The sequence below is a fragment of the Notothenia coriiceps genome, unplaced genomic scaffold (assembly GCF_000735185.1).
Source record: "Notothenia coriiceps isolate Sejong01 unplaced genomic scaffold, NC01 NC01_scaffold00000339, whole genome shotgun sequence".
Classification (NCBI taxonomy): Eukaryota; Metazoa; Chordata; class Actinopteri; order Perciformes; family Nototheniidae; genus Notothenia; species Notothenia coriiceps.
Genome location: NW_011333040.1, coordinates 10570485 through 10589792, shown reverse-complemented (window position 1 = coordinate 10589792; position 19308 = coordinate 10570485). Strand labels below are relative to the sequence as shown.

The 19308-nt window shown below is 39.1% G+C and overlaps 1 protein-coding gene across 3 annotated transcripts in view; it reads right to left on the bottom strand.

The window, feature by feature from the left end:
- The window catches only part of cacnb2a (calcium channel, voltage-dependent, beta 2a), a 92341-nt gene that overhangs the window by 62442 nt on the left and 10591 nt on the right, over positions 1-19308 (bottom strand). The window lies entirely within an intron of this gene.

Here is a 19308-nt window from a genome sequence, read left to right as displayed (position 1 = left end):
ACTTGCTTCATCTGTGGAAGTATCTCTCTACAGCTTTGATGGAGAGATTGCACTTGAGAAACTAACTCCAGGCTGGAGATGATAATCAAGGTTCCAAAGTTCTCCAGTTTGGCGAAATATCCACAAGCCATCCAAGGGACTTTCTAATTAAGAAGTTACCGCTCAGGCACTTTTGGTTCCTTTTTATGCAGTCAAAAAAAAGTTCCTCAACTTCCCCCAGTCCTGAACACTTTGTAGTGGCGCAGCGTCAACTCTTAAAGTCTAGGAGCTTTGCTCGTTTCCCCCGGAGACCATCCCGAAGATTTCCCTTTGCACATTTACGAAAGACTACAGAGAGTGGCGAGTGATAACGCGGTTTAAGATGCTAACACCTCGCCATTAACATGTGGCCAGTCCTAGCGCCCCCTCATCAGCGCCCCGAGGGTTTCTTCCTCTGAAATGCTCTTTTAGCAGCTCCCTGACAGCCGAGCGTTTGGCTTTCTACTTAATTAAAGGCGAAAACATGGCCTTAACTGGTGCATGGTCGCACCCAGCCTGCATAATGGGACGTAATTAACTTCCCCTCATCGTTACTTCACTTCAAAGGGCTGGTTTTGAGTCAGCCATGCAGACACACACACAGACACAGGCACCCACCCACACACATGTATAAGATGTGTATTTATTAGTGCTTGTGCGCACAGATAAAGCCCAGAGGGAAATATCCCTATAGCTCTCCTCTGGGAATTAAATACTAAAGCCTGGACTGTGGGGAAGATCCTGGAGAGAAACGTGTTTCTGCTAACTGGTGAGTGAATGTTACACACACACACACACACACACACACACACACACACACACACACACACACACACACACATCTGCATGCTGTTATTCAAAAACCAGGACCAACAGGTATGGAAATGTATCAATATTTTTTTAAATTTTAAATGTTGATGCATGTTTTGCCATGTTGCTCGCTCTCAACCGGACATAAAACTATAATTTAATTGTAATATAAAGTGATGTAAAATTATTAAACACAATGACACATACTGCTTTAAGTGGTTAAACATAAACTTACATTAAACATTTATGTAATTCTTTAAATTAAACTTCAGTGTCAGCACTTTTCACTGCCATTTAATCGGATTTCACTTATTATAGTTTATATACAAATTCAACATATCTCAGTATTCCAACTATTCGAGATGTTAGAAAACAAAAAGGCGACATTTTCCTTAGTTACTATTATTTCTTTTCTTTAGTTTGCCCTTTTCTGACCTCTTTTAACACCAACAAATATATTTACACTTAGAAAATAAACATACACTACACACACAAACACACACACTTTCTTGCCGCAGTCCAACACTATGTGGGGAAAAGAAATCTGAACGCTGACATCTGCCACATGCATTTGGCCGCCAACATGGAGGTGAGTCCAATGTCTCGACCAAACCAAGTTACCGTGAATTTCCCAGCTGCGAGTGAACAAGCGAGCGACAAGGCTCGGCCAAATCGGACTGATGGCTGGGCTCTGTTTGCCTTTTGCTGTTATTTATTCATGTGTTTATTCTTCCTGTCGTTACCCCCTCTGATCCAGTGTCTCTCTATCCTTTCCTGCCTCCCCCCCCCCAGGTGCCAACGAGGAAACACTGTCTTGTTACATCAGGTGTGATATGTACCCACCCCCAACCCGTGGAAAATTGTGCAATTTCTTATAGCTGAATAAAACATAAAATGGGTATTATTATTTTGTTGCCATTATTTTAACATGATATACTTTTGTATATTACTGTCATTGAAACATGACATGAAAATAACCCCTAGTGAAGTTATGTGCAAAATAAATAACATTATTTTCAATTGAATCATCTTATTACCACTGCTACTTAACTGCACCTGAAACACTAAGAAATAAGCAAATAACACTTTCTAACAGTTTTGTTTTTTTTACAATTTAGCTATGGTATTATTGCTGCTACTTACATTTGATTTTTTTTCTTACCTTCAACATTTATTTTAATTTTAATACTGTGTGGTTGCCTATTTTTTGTATTTTATATTTTAGACTACCCATTTTAATTTGTCACGTTTGCCAAATGTCTGATTCTGAAACATTTGACATATTTTTGCCCTGACTCAGTTTATATTTATTTTGTATACCTTTTTTTTTTCCAGTACATCTGACAGAGCAGAGGCTACAATCTGCTTGGTGGCTGCTGGTGGAGATGATGATGATGATGATGGTAATGGTGATGGTGATGGTGGTGATGGTTCCTGAACATGGTCAGTGATGGTCCTTCCAGCAGTCTGTGGCAGGGGGGGGGGTGGGGTCAAATACGAGCACTTATGACAACACAGACTGGATTTCATTGGTCACCAGTGGTCGACAACCCTGTTACACTTTGTATTATCTTGTGTCAAATCAGTGAACCACACAAAATACACAAATAGTATACACACACACACACACAGTCACCCCCCCCCTCATGGTGAACCGTTGCCATGTCGCAGTTGGTTTCCCTGGATGAGCTCCACGGTTACCCTGAATATACATGCGTGCTAATTAGACTGGAAGAAATGATTGGCTGCTCACAACATTGCAGTAAAGAGGGCCCATACATAAACACACGTGCATAGACACATGCTCGCCTGCACACACACACGTATGGGCGTCCACGTACACAAAGCCCTGGTGGACGGTAATGCATTAGGGCGCGCCCCATCGCACCATGTCAAGAGACACACCTCGGTTGAATTTGGGTTCTGTCACATGTGATTCACTCGCCGTCAGACAACCTCACACCCCTCCCCTCCGAGTGTACACATCTATCTCCCTCCAAGCCCTGTGTATGTGTGTGTTCTTTCCTCCATACTGGGAATGCAAGCCAACAACATATGCCATGTTGTCGTGTGTATGTAGGTTCCTTTTATGAATGTGTGCCAGTGAGCTCCGTGTGTAAGTGATGTGTGTGCGTCAGGGTGGTTAGAACTGAAACCCCCACAGAGCTTCTCCATAATAGTCCTAAATCAGCCTTGTAATAATAACATCTCACCCTGTGTTATTCCTGCTGCAATCCTATGTGCTCAGGCCCCCCAACTTCTGCCAAGAAGCCCCTTTTGATGTCTCCGCTGCTGGCAGGACACAGTGAGCTCTTTACCCTCAGCTTCACACAGTCTGCAGTGTGAGGAAAAAGTGAGACTGAGCATATGGAGGCTGAGAGGCGGAGGTGTCCACAAAGCCATACGGTGTATTCAATATACAAAGGGGAATTTCACTCATCAGTATCCTTTTTCCTTTTCTATCATCCATATCAGATGAGAGAAACGCTTTAGTGTTACTTTAAAAAGAGATTGTACAAAGATGAGTTCCTCCCCTGGATGTCATTGAACAGCATTTTAAAGATGGTGAGCTGAGACCCTTTAAAAGTGGGTCATAAGATGTTCTGCCAGTGCCATACTTAGAAGAATGTTATTCAATAGACCGTCTTCTCATAGACAAGGTCAAATTGGATTACTCAGCGGAGAACCTCGGTGTTCTTTACTATTAGTTTCACACCAGTGCAGAACACTGTCTGCCTCTAGCTTTCACTGCATAATCTGAAAACATTACACAATGTCGGTTGTTCAGTCCTCTTGTGTGTGTTATTATATATGTGTGTGTGTGTGTGTGTGTGTGTGTGTGTGTGTGTGTGTGTGTGTGTGTGAAACAGAGCAACACACATGTAATAACAACAGGAACTCCATGCTCGAGCACGATTAAAATACTGCTGAGGCACCACTGCTTGATTCAGAGAGACAAGGAGGAAATATTCCTCCAGCACTATGTCAAGTCTTTGGCTGTCTTCCTTCCTTGCTCTCTTTTTGCCAAACATTCCCTTCTCCCTCCCTTGTACTAATTTTCTTGTCTTTCTTTCACAAAGCAATATGAGCTACACAGCAATTATGTGTGTCCCAGTCTTCCGCAAGAGAGCAAGTTCCCACTCACAATCCTGTTCAATCATTTGAGTATTTATGCATGTGGTAAAACATGGATGCATTCGCAGTAATTACAAATGTTTATGTACATTTCATGCATTGCAAATTCTGAACCATCTGTGTGTGTGTTAAAATATGCTGTTTGACTTATTATAATTACATTTTCTGTGGGCCATCGTCTGCGTCGATCGGACAGACAGGTTTGTTGGTACAAAATGTTACAGTGAGTTTGTTCCATCAGGTTTCTGTGATTTTTCTTCTTAAGCGGAGCTATTTGAGTGTTCTAATGGTAACAAGTAGAAAGAAGGGGGAGGGTCTTATCGCTGAAACGGTTAGTTGATTAATTGATTAGTCACCCTAGAGGAAATTAATGGGCAACCATGTTGATAATCAATTAATCTCTTAAGTAATTGTCAGCTAAACGTTAGCTATTAACATTTGCTTGTTCTTTCTTCCCGAATGTGAAAGCGTGCTGCATTTTGTCTTTATTTGTGTTATAGCATTTCAACAAAATGATATATATATTATATTTGTATCATCATTAAAAACACACCTGTTCACCCTGGCCTTCGGGCCCTAGCCCTTTCTTGGTCTCCCGGCTTCCGTTATTTTTGTTTGCCCTTTGATTGTCTGTTTGTTTTGTTTGTCCACCATGTACAGCGACCTTAGGTCCCTTGAAAGGTGTTATATAAATATCATTTATTATTATTATTACTATTATAAGAACAAATCCAAAAACTAAAAGAAGAGCAACATAAATCAATGTAAAACTAAATTGAACAGCATAGTCATACATATTTGAAACATATTCAGGATTAGAGGGGGCACAGGAGTGTGTGTGTGCAACAACGTGTGTGTGCGTGAATGAAAGCATGCAAAATGGAAGAACATTAACACCGATACATTTCAAATGAAACAAAAACAGTTTTCAATTGTGGCCCCATTATAGGTTTTGAGGCATCTATCGTCCCTCTAGAAGGAAAAAAGAAAAAGGAAATCATCCAATTTAGCAAAAGAGGGACGAGCGAGAGAAAAATGTGACGCCCCAATTACAAGTAATTACCACTTTTCGCTCTCAACATGGTGAAATGATTTGATGCCTTTCAGAGGGTCGTCTGGTTTAGCTCAACACAGACATCTCCCTCTGCCTTGTGTTAGTGTTAGGCGGTGGTTAATACCATCAGTTGGTGGAGATAAAAGACGGGGCGGTTAAAAAGGATGGCGCTGGAGCCGGATCTGCTGGCTATTAATCACACAAGGTGGTATTGAGATGAAGTGAAGGTACGTGCCACGACAGCCCTTTCGCTGCGACCAAGACCAGGGATGATCAAATAAATACATCTCCGAGGTGGGGGTGTAGTGTGTGAGGTGGGGGTGTAGTGTGTAAGGTGTGTAGGTGTGTGTGAATGCTATACTCATGTTGTGCCTTGTAGCAGGACTTGGACATCCATCAGCCAACCACTTCACGTTTCCACATGTTTAGATTAGACTCCAAACGAGAGAAATGACACTTTTAAAAGACCCAATCAACGGTTAAATGGGGGATCTTTCTGTCCACTTTTTTATATTTGATGTGGTTAGACACACGTTTGCTACTCAAAGGTTTTTCTAGAAAAATATAGAACGAGGGCGCTAACGACACTTCCGGACAAAATGACAGCCCTGCCCCCTTTGCGGCATAAATAATGTATTAAAGCGAAGCGATAATAATAGTTTTTTCAGGTCTTAAAGCTGCAGAGTCATATATTGCACCTTAAACAACAAATACATCCTGATTTACTGTTTCTTTAAGAACAGTGAAAGAAACAATGTAATTTAGAAATCACAGTTTCAGTGTAAGCCTGCTGACTGCCACTCGTCCACCGGCAGACCGACCGGACATCGATCCCCTATTTATTTCAGAGCTCGGTAAAAACAAAGCAATCTATGCCGTCTGACGGTCTTTTTGACACGATTGTTTTGTTTTTTTTAAATAAATAAAAATGGTAGTTTAGTACGAGTGCACACGCTGAATGTAAGAGGGTGCAGCGCCATGTTACCCGGTTTGGACGTCCCTGCTAATAACAAGGCAATGTCAGGCTGAAACGGCCTCTATTAATGATGTCTTTAGAGCAGCTATATATTGTGACATTGCTAGATCGACACAGCTCGGCAGTCAATTAGAATTAGAAAAAGGACAAATTTTTCCAATAAACATTCCTAAAGAGGGATGAAACAATTAGGTCATTGAGGGAAAGTCAACAATCTTCTAAAAGCTCTTTATAAAGTAATAAGCCAAAATGGTTGCTAGCTATTGGTTCCAGCTTTACAACTGCCATGCTTTTTGGTTTTGTCTGTTTTCTATTATTGAAAAGTGAATATCTTTGGGTTTAGGAACATAAATCAGACACATATGACAGTTGAAAGACCTCAGCGAAACAGTGAAGCAGATTTTTCAAAACAAGTTCTCTTTGTAGGATAAACAATTTCTATTTTCTAACCATAATGAAGTCAATAATTAAAGAGCTCTTCGACTCAATTATTTGTAGATTAACCTATTTTTTTTTTACACCATAAAATTGGAAAAAGAAAGTACGAAAAAGCCAAAGATATACTGCTTTTTATCCTATATAGGTTTTAGTTGATATTGACTTAAATAAAACAAATCAATAATCTTAATAGTTGTTTAATTCCGAGTCCACCAATACATTAATTGTTTTAGCAGATAACTGTATTTACGTGAGCAGTTTCTTCTTGCCAACGAGTGTCCATTAGGACAGAGAACACGATCACAGACAACATGCAGTGTTTCACCTGTGGAGATACCACGGGATGAAAAGATAACTTATTTTGAGGGTGATGTGACCCCTTTTACAGCTCACATAGCAACAAAAGCCCCTGGAGACAGGCAAAGAACGTCTGTCTATTTCAGAAAGCCTGCTCCTCTCAGGCAACCAAAACACACACACACTGCTGTAACACACACACACACACACACACACACACACACACACACACACACACACACACACACACACACACACACACACACACACACACACACACACACACACACACACACACACACACACACACACACACACACACACACACACACACAACACACACACACACACACACACACACACACACACACACACACACACACACACACATATTCAAAAACCAGGACCAAGCACTCAAACCAACAGCTCTTGCTCACTCCCAGTATTGCATGGTGACATCGACACGAGACAAATACAGTTCCAATCCACCTGGTGGTTTGATGGCTCACACACTCACACATGACAATGCATTGATTTTTATTTCCCTCCCTCCCCCTCTTTGCTAGCTCCGCTGGGTGCGCAGACGGGGCGCTGTGGAGAAATCCATTAAGCCGACACTTCTCGTTTCCATTGACTGACAGGCCTTGACGCGCTCAGGCTTTTGGCCCACCCGCTTGACTGGCAGCTCGACAGTTAAACAAGCCCTCCGGTTGCTATAATAGTTTAAAACACTTTCAATTACCCGAGTCAAACAAATCCCGCAGACGAGCGGTCGGGTGCTTCTCTACAAGCAATCCTACACCCCAGCAGGTCCTCCTCCGCCTATCCTTTGGTTTTTCCGTGGAGATCCCCCACACGCTACAATGAAGGGGAAGAGTTTTTCTGGACAAGGCAAGCATGAAGTCAGCGAGAGAAATTGGAGGGTACAAACTGCTAGGTGAGAAAAGGGAGATAATTCTAAGGTTTTCTCAAAGCTCTCCACTTTCTGTGTGTATATGTTTTACTGCCTCTTCGTCCCACGCACACCACAGAGTCCGTATACATGTTTGTGACTGCAAGATTTACAACAAAACCCATTAAACATTAAGTAAATCAGTTTTGACCAACCTCCTGACTTCTTCTGTGAAAAGCACACAATAACCGGGGGTGGGCAATTTCCACAAATCAATGAAATCTCACAGTAATAAGCCAGAGTCATAAATCACTTGTTAACAAGCACTTCACAGCGGCTGCAGTTCACTCGCAGGTTTAAACGCTCCTTGCATACTGTGAGACCTTCATTGCCAGTACAAACATGAACAAGGCAGATTTTTTTTGCAGGAGATTAAATTATATCAAGCAGATTCTTCTTTTATTTAAATGTGATATTAAAAAGAAAATGTAACACAAACATGTCAACCCCGTGGAGCTCTCAGCATTACGAGTTACTCTTTGCTAAATTCTCAGAGAAAATCATATTTCCATTAAGCTAAGTACTTATGTCACTATTACTATTATGTATTATTTATTTGTCTTGTGTTGTGAATTCGCCCTGCTGTGAAACTGAATTCATTATAGGCAATTAACAGCTAACACATTTAAGAAAAGCTGTTGTTTTTTGGGAAATAAAATATAATAGTTTGGGTTTCTTTCAGGGGAAATACATCTGGGAATCAAATGTGACGCTTGAGATCACATATTGATTACATTTTGAATTGTAAGACATAAGTAGATCAGTGAAGCTGTAAAAGACAGTAAATACTTGAATAGTTATAAAAAAGGTAACAGCGTTTACAGTCTGAGGCATAATATAATAAGGTATGATATATAGTCAACAGTTTTATAATGTGACCGAAGCTATGAGGTTATATTGGACCTGATTGTAATGTAGGAAGAGTCTAATGGATCTGTTACTGTAAAAGGAGAAGAATGCTGCACACCGCATGCAATCACCAACCTTCTAACACATTCATATTTTAAAAGGAAAAAATAAGGAAAATATGTCAGGGCCTCAGAATAATTTAATTGCATTTATTTTTTATTTTTTTTACCACTAATTCAAAATTCTAATTATGCAGAGTGTTTTTTGTGTTCTTATTGGTTCACTTGTGCCATTTGAAATGGCCCGAGAGTCCTGGCAGCACACCTTTTCTGGAGGTTCGTTTGTTTATGCATAATTATCTGGCATGAGCAGCAGCACCTAGGGCTCTCACTGCTGCTGCTGCTGTAATCTCTCTGTTGCCCCAGAAACACACGACACACACAGCAGCAACACACTGAAGTCATTCTCTCTTTGTCCTTGAGAGTGGTGGTGTGGAGAGGATGTGAGGTGTGTAAGCAGGGTATAGAGGAATACACTCAGTAGGTGAGAACATCATTTCATTATTTCCTCAGTCAGTATATATTCTGTTGCCTAGTAGTAGAAGAATAATTTGAATATAGTAGAAGAGTCCAAGCAATGTTTCACAAATACTAAGATAGTTTTATAAGTCTGATTTGAAAAGGTTGAGTCTGTATACCTTCAACTGGATAGTTTGGTGTTGCCTTTTGTCAGTATATTCATGACACAAAAAATGATAAAACTAATTGTTTGAAGAGAAATATTGAAAAAGAAGATTTATAACAGGAGGATATCCATCACAGAAACATTCAGACAGGTGGTAGGGACTGGAGTCCTGTTTCATGGGGGTTTTCATAATGTGCATGCTGAATTTCAGAATGGAGTACTCCGTATGGTATGCAGTATTGCAGTATTATAAGGTTGAACTGTAAAGCAAATTAAACAAATGTGTTAAACTGCCATTCTCATAATTAAATTTATGTTAAAAATCAAATGTAGGATTTTGACCATGTGGTGCCCTATTTGTTCTTTGACTATAGGTCACACACCACATTCAGAAGTTCTAAGATAACTTATCATACAATTTGAGATGTATCCATATTGAGCAGTAAAAAGAGAACCACTGTCAGAGAAGCAATACAATCACCATACAATTCTTGAGCACAGCAAAAAAAAACAAAAAACTTTTTGATGTTAATAACAATAAAGCATTTTTTATTTCCAACCGTCTTTGTTCTCCCTCTTCTCATGTGTTGTTCATTTTGTTCCGTTGACAGCCATTTTGGCAGGTAAATACAAAACGGGCATAAAAGTAAATACCACCATTAAACAGAATTTTTTCTATCCTGCATTGTTTTTTAATAGACTACATGTATACACATGTCCAACGAGCCGACTGAAGAATGGCTCCATTCCTAGAGGGCTAAACAGGAAGCAACAAAGTAATACAATTGATTAGTTTCTGTTTACTTTGTTTAAATGCAAGCTAATTACTGCTTTCCAGCTAGCCGTGTCTACTTGCTGAAATGACACAACATTATGACAGGCGGTACCCGAGCAGCAGCTACACACAACTTATGTGTTCAGAACAGTGTAGCTGCGGGAGGCTGTCCTCACACATGCCAGGCCTTAAATGTCACTCCGTTTGGTCTGGGAACACTCAGCAGGCATTTACTAACATCACGGGTGTTAATGGCGGTAAACCAAAAGTACTCTGAAAATGATTGGTCCAGCTTCTGAGCAACTTAAAAGTAATAAGAGGCTTCTTTTGAAGAGAGACATCAACATGAAGCAACTTTGGATTGATTTGACTAAAAGTTCTTAAACTGAAAATACATTTACTGGAACCGAAACAGTATTGAACAAATCAGTTGCGAATAATTCCAATGATCGATGCAGTAATTACATCATGCGTTATTTGAGTTGTGCAAAGCCTGGTTAAAGGATTGGGAGTTTAGAGCAGACTACTTGAAAGCACATCATGCCATCTAAAGCCCTCCCCACTGTTTACATATCGCTCTCTTTTGTTGGCTGGCTCAAACTCTCCTTGTTGATGTTGTTTGACTAATATGAAGCGTCAGTTTGGCATGTTAAGAGAAGCTTGGAGGGTTTCTGAGGTTTGGGATTTTCCCCACAATAAGTCTTGAAACAGAAGTCATCCACATTTCCTTTGTGAATGCCCTTTAGTATAATTGTTTGAAACCCTCTGCAATTCAACATCTGGAAGAAGAGGAAGACATTGTGGGTCGAGTCCCAAAGAAAGCAGAATATCGGTCTAAAACTTAATGGAGCACAAATACTGTGTGTACTTGATTTCCTGCTACACAAATAAAAGGACATCTAAACATATGCATAGCTCTGCAGTGAGGACATTGCACCTTTTTATTTTTAGTTTCCAGAAAAAAGAAAGTAAATATAAAATGATCTAACAAATTAACCAAAACAATACCAAATGTGTTCATGCGTAATGATGTGTTTGATGTTCAGCTGTTAGAACCTAATTGTGAATATGTTGACATAAAAAAAGAATAAGCAAGCAGCATTTTATTAGTATGACTTGCAGTAATGGCTGTACAACGATAGGATCATTTAGAAACATACTACAGCAATCTTGCATAATATAACGCACATTTGTGTTTAATTGATAATTCGGTGGTTGTTTGGTTTCTCAAGTTTAACATTTGGGTTATGTATAATTGTAAAAACCATATTAAAAAATGTATATCATTAAAGTCCAAGTGCAATAATTCTTCACATACACATTCAAATGAGATTGTTCATTTGAAATGATGTTGGGTTGACCAGTCTGTAAATCTGTGAAATCATTCCACTCCTTTCTCTGTGGTGCTTTTTCTGTTTCGTAGTAGTATGATCATAAGTAAGCAATCTAAAGTCAGTGGAAGTGAGCGGGGACTCGGGGGTGTAGGAGAGCTACGGTGACAAATTCTCTCCCTCCTCTTCCTCCTCCTCCTCCTCCTCAGCCAGGCTTCCTACCCAGGTCAATACAAGCAGGCGCCACAGTGCAAACAGCCCAGGACACACCATGTAAAGTGACTCTACAATCCTCCGCCCCCAACCCCCCTCGCACACTATTCGCCCCTAACAACAACCATTGATTTTTCTCCTGATGAGGATCTAGCCGGCATTTAATCTAACATTGTAGCCCCTCGCTGTAGGACATGGCTGAGCATGTCATGCTAATCGATTGGTCACAGCAGCAAACCACTGCAGGTTGAGCAGTGAGCACTTTACCTCTGCTGAAGAGGTCTGTCTGTCTATCTCTCTATCTGACTATCTCTCTATCTGGCAGGGGAAAACAGTACATAAGACAATTTGGTTTAACATCTAAACACAATATAAGTTTCTAATTTCAAGGGCAAAGAAGAAGAGGATTATATTTAGCGCTAAATCCTCTAAACCAGATGATAATTTATATTTAGTCACAGCACTTCAAGGCACTGTACATGTTTGCCTGAATGCACTACCAAGCCTCTTGAGGAGCCCATTGTTTACAGAGACATGACTTGACCAATGGTGCTGCGATCAAAACGCGGGTGGGTGTCCACCCATAATCCCTCTCTTTGTCTACTACAAACCCCTCTTTAGGCAAGGACACTGCTTCTAAATACTGCCATATGCAAATTGTTGCATGCAATTTGCATTTTTAAATATTTCAAGCCCTGGGATTCACTGGAGTCTCGGGCCGTGCTGATCACAGACTAATGCACCTCTGTCAATCATTTTTCAACATGCATGTGCTTTTAAGAATGAATCAGAAATGCAAGTGTATTTAATTATGCCTCAAGTGAAATTACTTTCATCCAGGGAAAAAATAAGTGTGTTTGCAAACTGATTTGCACCATCTCTATATACAGGGTTCCTGCAGGTTTCGCCAACTCAAATTTAAGACTTTTTAAGACCTTTTTAAGACCACTTTGAATAGAATTTAAGACCTATTTCACGGCAAGAAAGTATGAAGGAAAATTGCTATGAAAGAAAAATACGTCCCATAATTAATTACAAAGTAAATGTATTCATGTTCAACATAAGAACAATGACTGAACATAACAGCACAGAACTGTGTTAGCCAAAAAGTGTGTATGTGTGTGTGTCTCTGTGTGCTTGTGTGTGTGTTCGGGCTGTGCAATTAATCGTATTTTAATCGCAACTACGATTTTGGCCTGCCACAATTACAAAAACAACATAATCGAAAAAAACTATTATTTAGCTTTGCTAGGTTGTGACAGTGACAACATATTTAATCTAATTAATTTGAGTCTAATTATATTTATTTATCATATTTATATATGTTTAGTAGCTTGTGGAAGTGCGCTCCAAAATATTTGTTGATCTTGTTTATTGGTATTTATTATTTTGATATTATTTATTTAAATATATCATTTATTTAATTAATTTTTGTATTGCTTTTTCAGTTTAATTATACGTTCAGGGTAATCAACAGTTAAAAAGATAATGTTGAAATTATTATTTGTTTTAAAGTTCAATAAATGGATGTTTTCAAAGTCAATGAATAATCGTATTTAATAATCGTGGTATCAATTATTGACCAAAAATAATCGTGATTATGATTTTTGCCATAATCGAGCAGCCCTAGTGTGTGCGTGTGCGTGTGCGTGTGCGTGTGTGTGTGTGTGTGTGTGTGTGTGTATGTGTATGTGTGCGTGAGTAACAAGAGCTATATTCAGAGCTCTGCTGCCTTGGCTACAATCTTTCATCATTGCTGTTGTATGATTGGTGTTTAACTACGGTATTTAACATCTACAGCACCTCCGCTTTTAGGGTTGACGTAGACCCAAACGTCGCCCGGAGGTCCCCCGGCGTTGTTGCGGGAGCTGCTGCACTAGCTAACGCTGAACTAGCTAACGCTACATTAGCAAAACAAACGCTGATTTCTTTTGCAAAAGGTGCGGCGGGCTTCAAACACGTTCCCCTCCACTGGTTTCAACCAAGCACTAAATTCGATGTTTTCCAACAAAATACGGTTGAACTGACACTTCCCCATATTTATTTGTAAGTAGATTCGAAGAGACATGAGTTTCTGACTGCCGCTAACTGAAGCTTGGTTGCCGGGTGAAACAAAGTTAGTGATTACTGGTTCCATGTTGATTTATTTCAATACAAATTGTCTGGGGGAACTGAAAGGCTCTTACTGTACTGGTTACTTTGCAGCCCGGACGTTTTCCCCAAAACACATTTTAGACGCGATCGCAACACAGAAGTACCTTTCAAATCCGATCATTTTTAAGACCTTCTAAATCATATGTAAGACCTTTCTTATTTTTTTGGTCATATTTAAGACCTTTTTAAGGCCTTAAATTCAGATTATCAAATGTAAGACTTTTTAAGACCCCGCGGGAACCCTGTATATACTATACACTATTCAGCTATTAAAGTACATTTACCATTTTATAATAAACACAAACACTATCTATTTGGTCAGATTTAATTAGGACTCGTTACCACTGCTTAATAATCACCAGTAAGCTCTTAAAATTCAAATAAAAGTGTTTTTCAGGATTCAAAAAGATGCAGTTTTTATACTCTACTGTTCAATTACTTCTTAATTTGACCCTAATGAAGCATGATGCACATGATGTGGCATAGGACGGAATGAAAATTATGAAAGCCAAATACATCAAATGCATACCACTATAGAATGTATTTATACGCTGTAAAGACAGAAATAATTGATATGAGACAAAATGCTCAAAGTCTGTTTTCCTTTTTTGCATTTTCCTACTCGTTATGCTCGGCATTTTTCTAGCAATAGCCATGTAGTGTTAAACACAAAACATCACAGAAACATTTGATCTAGGTCTGCGTTTCATCATGAGGAGCATCTCCATCCCCACCTAAATAAATAAGCAACATATCGACTGCATCCCTATTGTACCTCAAACACAGCCCAGATGATATGGGACAAGAGTGGCAATTAACCATTTCTCTCACTCTGAATCCAAACCATACAAAAGAAGATCAAGGCTGGTTGCAATCCACAGACTATGCATAATTTATGTGGCTGGTACAAAATACCGTTCTGTTGCAGTTCTGTTCATTCACTCGACTAATTCATTGAAATAAAGCGTCCCAGAGGGATATCCGTGTAATCAAGCCTAATCCCAGATTGATTTGAGAGCAGTCGAAGACAGAAATCTGGGAAAGCTCTCTGTCACAGGAGGAAGACTGCGGGAAGCGGGTGATCGGAAGAAACCCTTCTGGAAGCTCCGGTTTCAAATGACAGGATAATAAAATAGCTCTGGAAGAAAAAGATGTACGATACAAATGACTTAAATGTGATGATTGTTTAAACCACACTGGGTTAAAATGTGGAGTTTCAAAGCCTCAAAGTGATTAAGCCAGAAACCTTGAAGTAGGCATATGGTTAGTTTATTCTTTTCTTTTGTTTTCAAACCCCATTTTCCTGAAGATTCTCAAGGCTATTGGTTATATTAACCATATATTGCTCGCATCAGCAATTCACATGGATTTGATTTGAAGGTATGTGTGTGTGTGTGTGTTGGCATGCATGTATTTATTCATTCATTCATAGGTCCTACTGAGGCTGCACACTGTCTCTGAGAGAAAGAAGCACAGAGAGGAAAGCTGAGGTTCCAAGATACTGCACGAGCAAATGAAGGAACAGCGGGGGAAGGAAGTCTGTTTCAGTGATTACAAGAGAGACAATACGAGAAGTGAACGAAGAAAACATGTTATAATGTCATATTTCTTAAGATGAAATGTTTCATATATGAAAAGGCACACACGGAACGGCAAGATATGAAGGACAACATTTTCAAGCAATGCATCCTAAAATACACATTTCTTTAGATTCTTTTATTTGACTTTTTATTACATTTTAAATGTTAGGATTAAGTGTTGGATATATTTTCTGCTAAAGAAAAAAAAGAAGTGATGGCGCGTATCCTAAATAGAATATTATCCACATCATTTAAATGTGTAAAGCTGATCCCTAACCACCTTTTCTCTCACATTATGGTCCCTGTCTTTGTTGCAATTACCCTCTCGACACGCTCTCCTGTACACTCACGTGGCTACACGAGGGTTTCATACACGAAAGGACTTCTGGAGGAGCTTCGCTGCATCATTATCCCACGGAGCCTGCAGCCTCAGCGCGTCCCACTTCGACAAACACACGGCGGACTGAACGTTCCGCTTTGCCCCCTCGCTGCCACCGCCAGAGAGAAAGGGCCATATCACAAACGTTTTGAACACATTGATGCTGAAGAAAGATATTTAAAAAACACAATATTGTCCCCCTGTAATCTTTTATTAATAAAAAGTAGCAAAAAGCTAAGAAATTACATTAAAATGAATTCGACAAAAGGAGCCAATTCATATAAATAAGTCATCATTTTGCTCACTGTTGTCGTCTCCTCACTCATCATTTCACAAGTGAGAAATAAATGAAGTTTCAGCTCAAAAGCATGCAGGAAAGTTCAGCAACACCATCCGTGTTGTTATGCTTTCTACTCAGGTAAAGGAATCTGTATCAAAGGTCATCAAGCTCCATCTACTGACGACATACGGTCCATACACACACATTACACCAAAGCATTATACAGAGGTGCTTCAATTGCTTTGCTGCATTTCTATTCAGGACGAACACTGAGTATTTCACTACTGCAGGAATGTCTTACTGTCTAATCCCTCTCAACTTACTCATACTAAACACTATGGTAAAACATAGTCTACCAGCCATAGCCCCTTCCTTTTTTTTAAATATACATTACTTTTATAAAGGGTATGACTTTTGTATCAACATTTCATAAGAATAATTACAAAAAATTGTTTAATTATTTTGCCATCTAGGCCTACTTTGTTTGTTAAGTTAAATATGTTGGTTTAGGACATTCTAACAAATATCTTTTGATATATATTTGATATATCTCAAAGAGACATTTATGGTTAGGAAAACCAACATTTACATTTTGCAGCTGCATGTTTCCAACACAGGTAAAGTACTTTAGAGGCTATCTGGCGCCATCTACTGGTCACACATGGCACGTACAACCAAATGCATTTTTTCGGATGAGAGTAGACCATGTGGCACGACTAAAAACAAACACATTCCTCCTGGCTATCTCATTGTCCTTATAAGTATACGGTTTCACAACTTTACACAACTTGATTATTCTGTTTACTTCAAAATACTGCTGCTGGTTTATAAAGCATCGAATGGTTTAGGGCCAAAACACATTTCTGATCTCCTGCTAAATGATGAACCATCCAGATCTCTGTCAGCTTTCTTTCCCCAGTCAGAACTAAACATGGAGAAGCAGCATTCAGTTATTATGCTCCAAATATCTGGAACAAACTCCCAGAAACCTGCCGTTCCTCTTACTTCTTTTAAATCCAGGCAGGCCAACGACTTTTCTTTTTGCAGCTGCTTTTAATTGAACTATTCATATCTTACACTGCACTGTAACTTTTATTCATGTATTTTATACCCGTGTTATTCATGTTTCATGTTTATTTGATACTCTTTGCTTTCTAATGAAGGTTTTTAAATGCCATTTGATCATGTGTTTGCGCCACACTATTTATTAATGCTCTTAATGTCCTTCATTTTTGTAAAGCACTTTGATATGCCTTGTGTTGAAAGGTGCTATATAAATAAACTTGCCTATACTTTCTTCAAATAAGTTTAACCTCTAGATTTAAAACTTGTTTACTCACATCTATAGAAGATAATAGAAAACAAGCGAGCATATTGGTCTAGTTGGAAACAAAGATGAAAGTGTTGATCTTCTTCCAGACTCTGGCTACTACTACTCCAACAAGTATTTTCTGAAGACCGAATCATAAAGAACTGTCAAATTCCAGGCCATGTCTTTTTTGGTTCATCATATACATTTAGTTTTGGCTTGAGTAATCAATGATTTTTAACTAAATGTCATTATATTTATTGTTAAATGCACTAATTTAATGTAGGCTATCATTGTGAAAACGCATGCATCATGCAGGCTGAATTGCTAAAATAAATAAATAACAATGTCACCTGGCACCATCTCGTGGCGATGTCTGGCAAATACAATACCAGGCAAAAGCAGATACACCAAACATTTCAGCAACGAATTACATAACTTATACTGCTGTAGTAAATATCATTAATGACCAATAATCAAAATCCACAAGATGTCGAGTCCCCCCACCCAGACCCAGCATCATACAATTAGACAAATCATTAGACAAATATAAAACATTATTTTACAAACATCCCTCTCTGTCATACTGCGCGAGGCAAAAGACAGAACCAAGGGAATTCTTTGGCAGATAATTTAAGGCAGGTTTCCAAAAAAAGTCACATGCCAGCAGAACATCACAGTGAGCGAGAACACACTCCCTGCAGCTCTGTACACACACCACCATGACTGCAAGTGAGGCCGAGCCTATATTCACAGAAAACACGCAGAGCCGCTCTACCTGGCAACTGCATTCTATATGTGTGTGCGTGTGTATGAAATATAACATTTTAAACTGGAACAGGTAGCCATAATGCCATGATGGCTGTTGTTTAAAATGATTATACAAATGAAACTGATGAAAAAACTAAACTTTGTGAATCATAACAAAGTGCCTTTTCTGGTTTCAAATAAAAAATACCACCTTTTCAAAAATACCACTTCAAAGCTGGAATCAACTACTTTGGACTACTAACTGAAGTCAGGCTTTTCAAAAAGGTCAACTTCACCTCACATCCTTTTTTAAACATGTGTGCTGTCCCCTAATAACCAGTAAATATACATGATACAATGTGAAAAGTCTTCCACACCCAATTCTACTTTAATTACAAACCAACCAACAACTAGCTTAGCATGCTACTGTATGTTTCCCTTGTCCTGCTGCTGAGACCCTCTCACACTCTCAAGCTATTTAACTGTTAGTAATAACGTGAAAAAAATACATTTAAATATACCCAAACACTACAGCACAATGACACAAGCCTTAGGTCCAACACAAAGAAAGTAACATGTATACCAAATAACAACATTTAGTTTGTAGCAGTATGTTGACAGCTAGCATAACTTAGCCGAACAAAGCAACAGTTAAAGTCAAACCTTTTTAGCAACAAATGTCCACAACTTTAGCAAACAGCAGCAGCAGATAAAACAGTAAAAAGTGACTTACCATTTGTTAAGAAAGTTCCACTTCCGAAAGAGGTCGGTCGAGCTGGAAGTAGTTGATAACTTTAATGTTAAAGTTTCAACGGAGGTTGTCAACATTAGGTAAATGTGATGGTGGCCATTGGCTGTCACCAGAGTCATAGAGATATAAGAGATATAGATTTCTCTCTAGGGCTCTGGCTGTCACGAAGCAGCAAGAACGCACCTGTAGTCGCTATTGTGACGTAACTGCATGGCAACATGTAAAGTGACTTGACAACCGGATATATGATTATTTTTTTGGATACTGAATTTGGTAGAATATCAAAATGTAGTGCAAAACTATGAACATGATATAAATAACATTACATTTATTGTCACCTTTACGATTTTACATCATATAGCCTATGCTACAGTGCAGGGGCGGATCTAGACAAATATTCATGGGGTGGCAAGAGGGTGGCAGGAGAATTTCAGGGGTGGCATCCCCTGGCAGAAGTATATGCTGATTTAATCGCAGTCATATCAATCAATGTTAACTTGGAAAGCCACAATATTTATATTTTAACTGAATAACATTAGGTGACATTATTGTGGCACATCAGTAAAGCCTTGA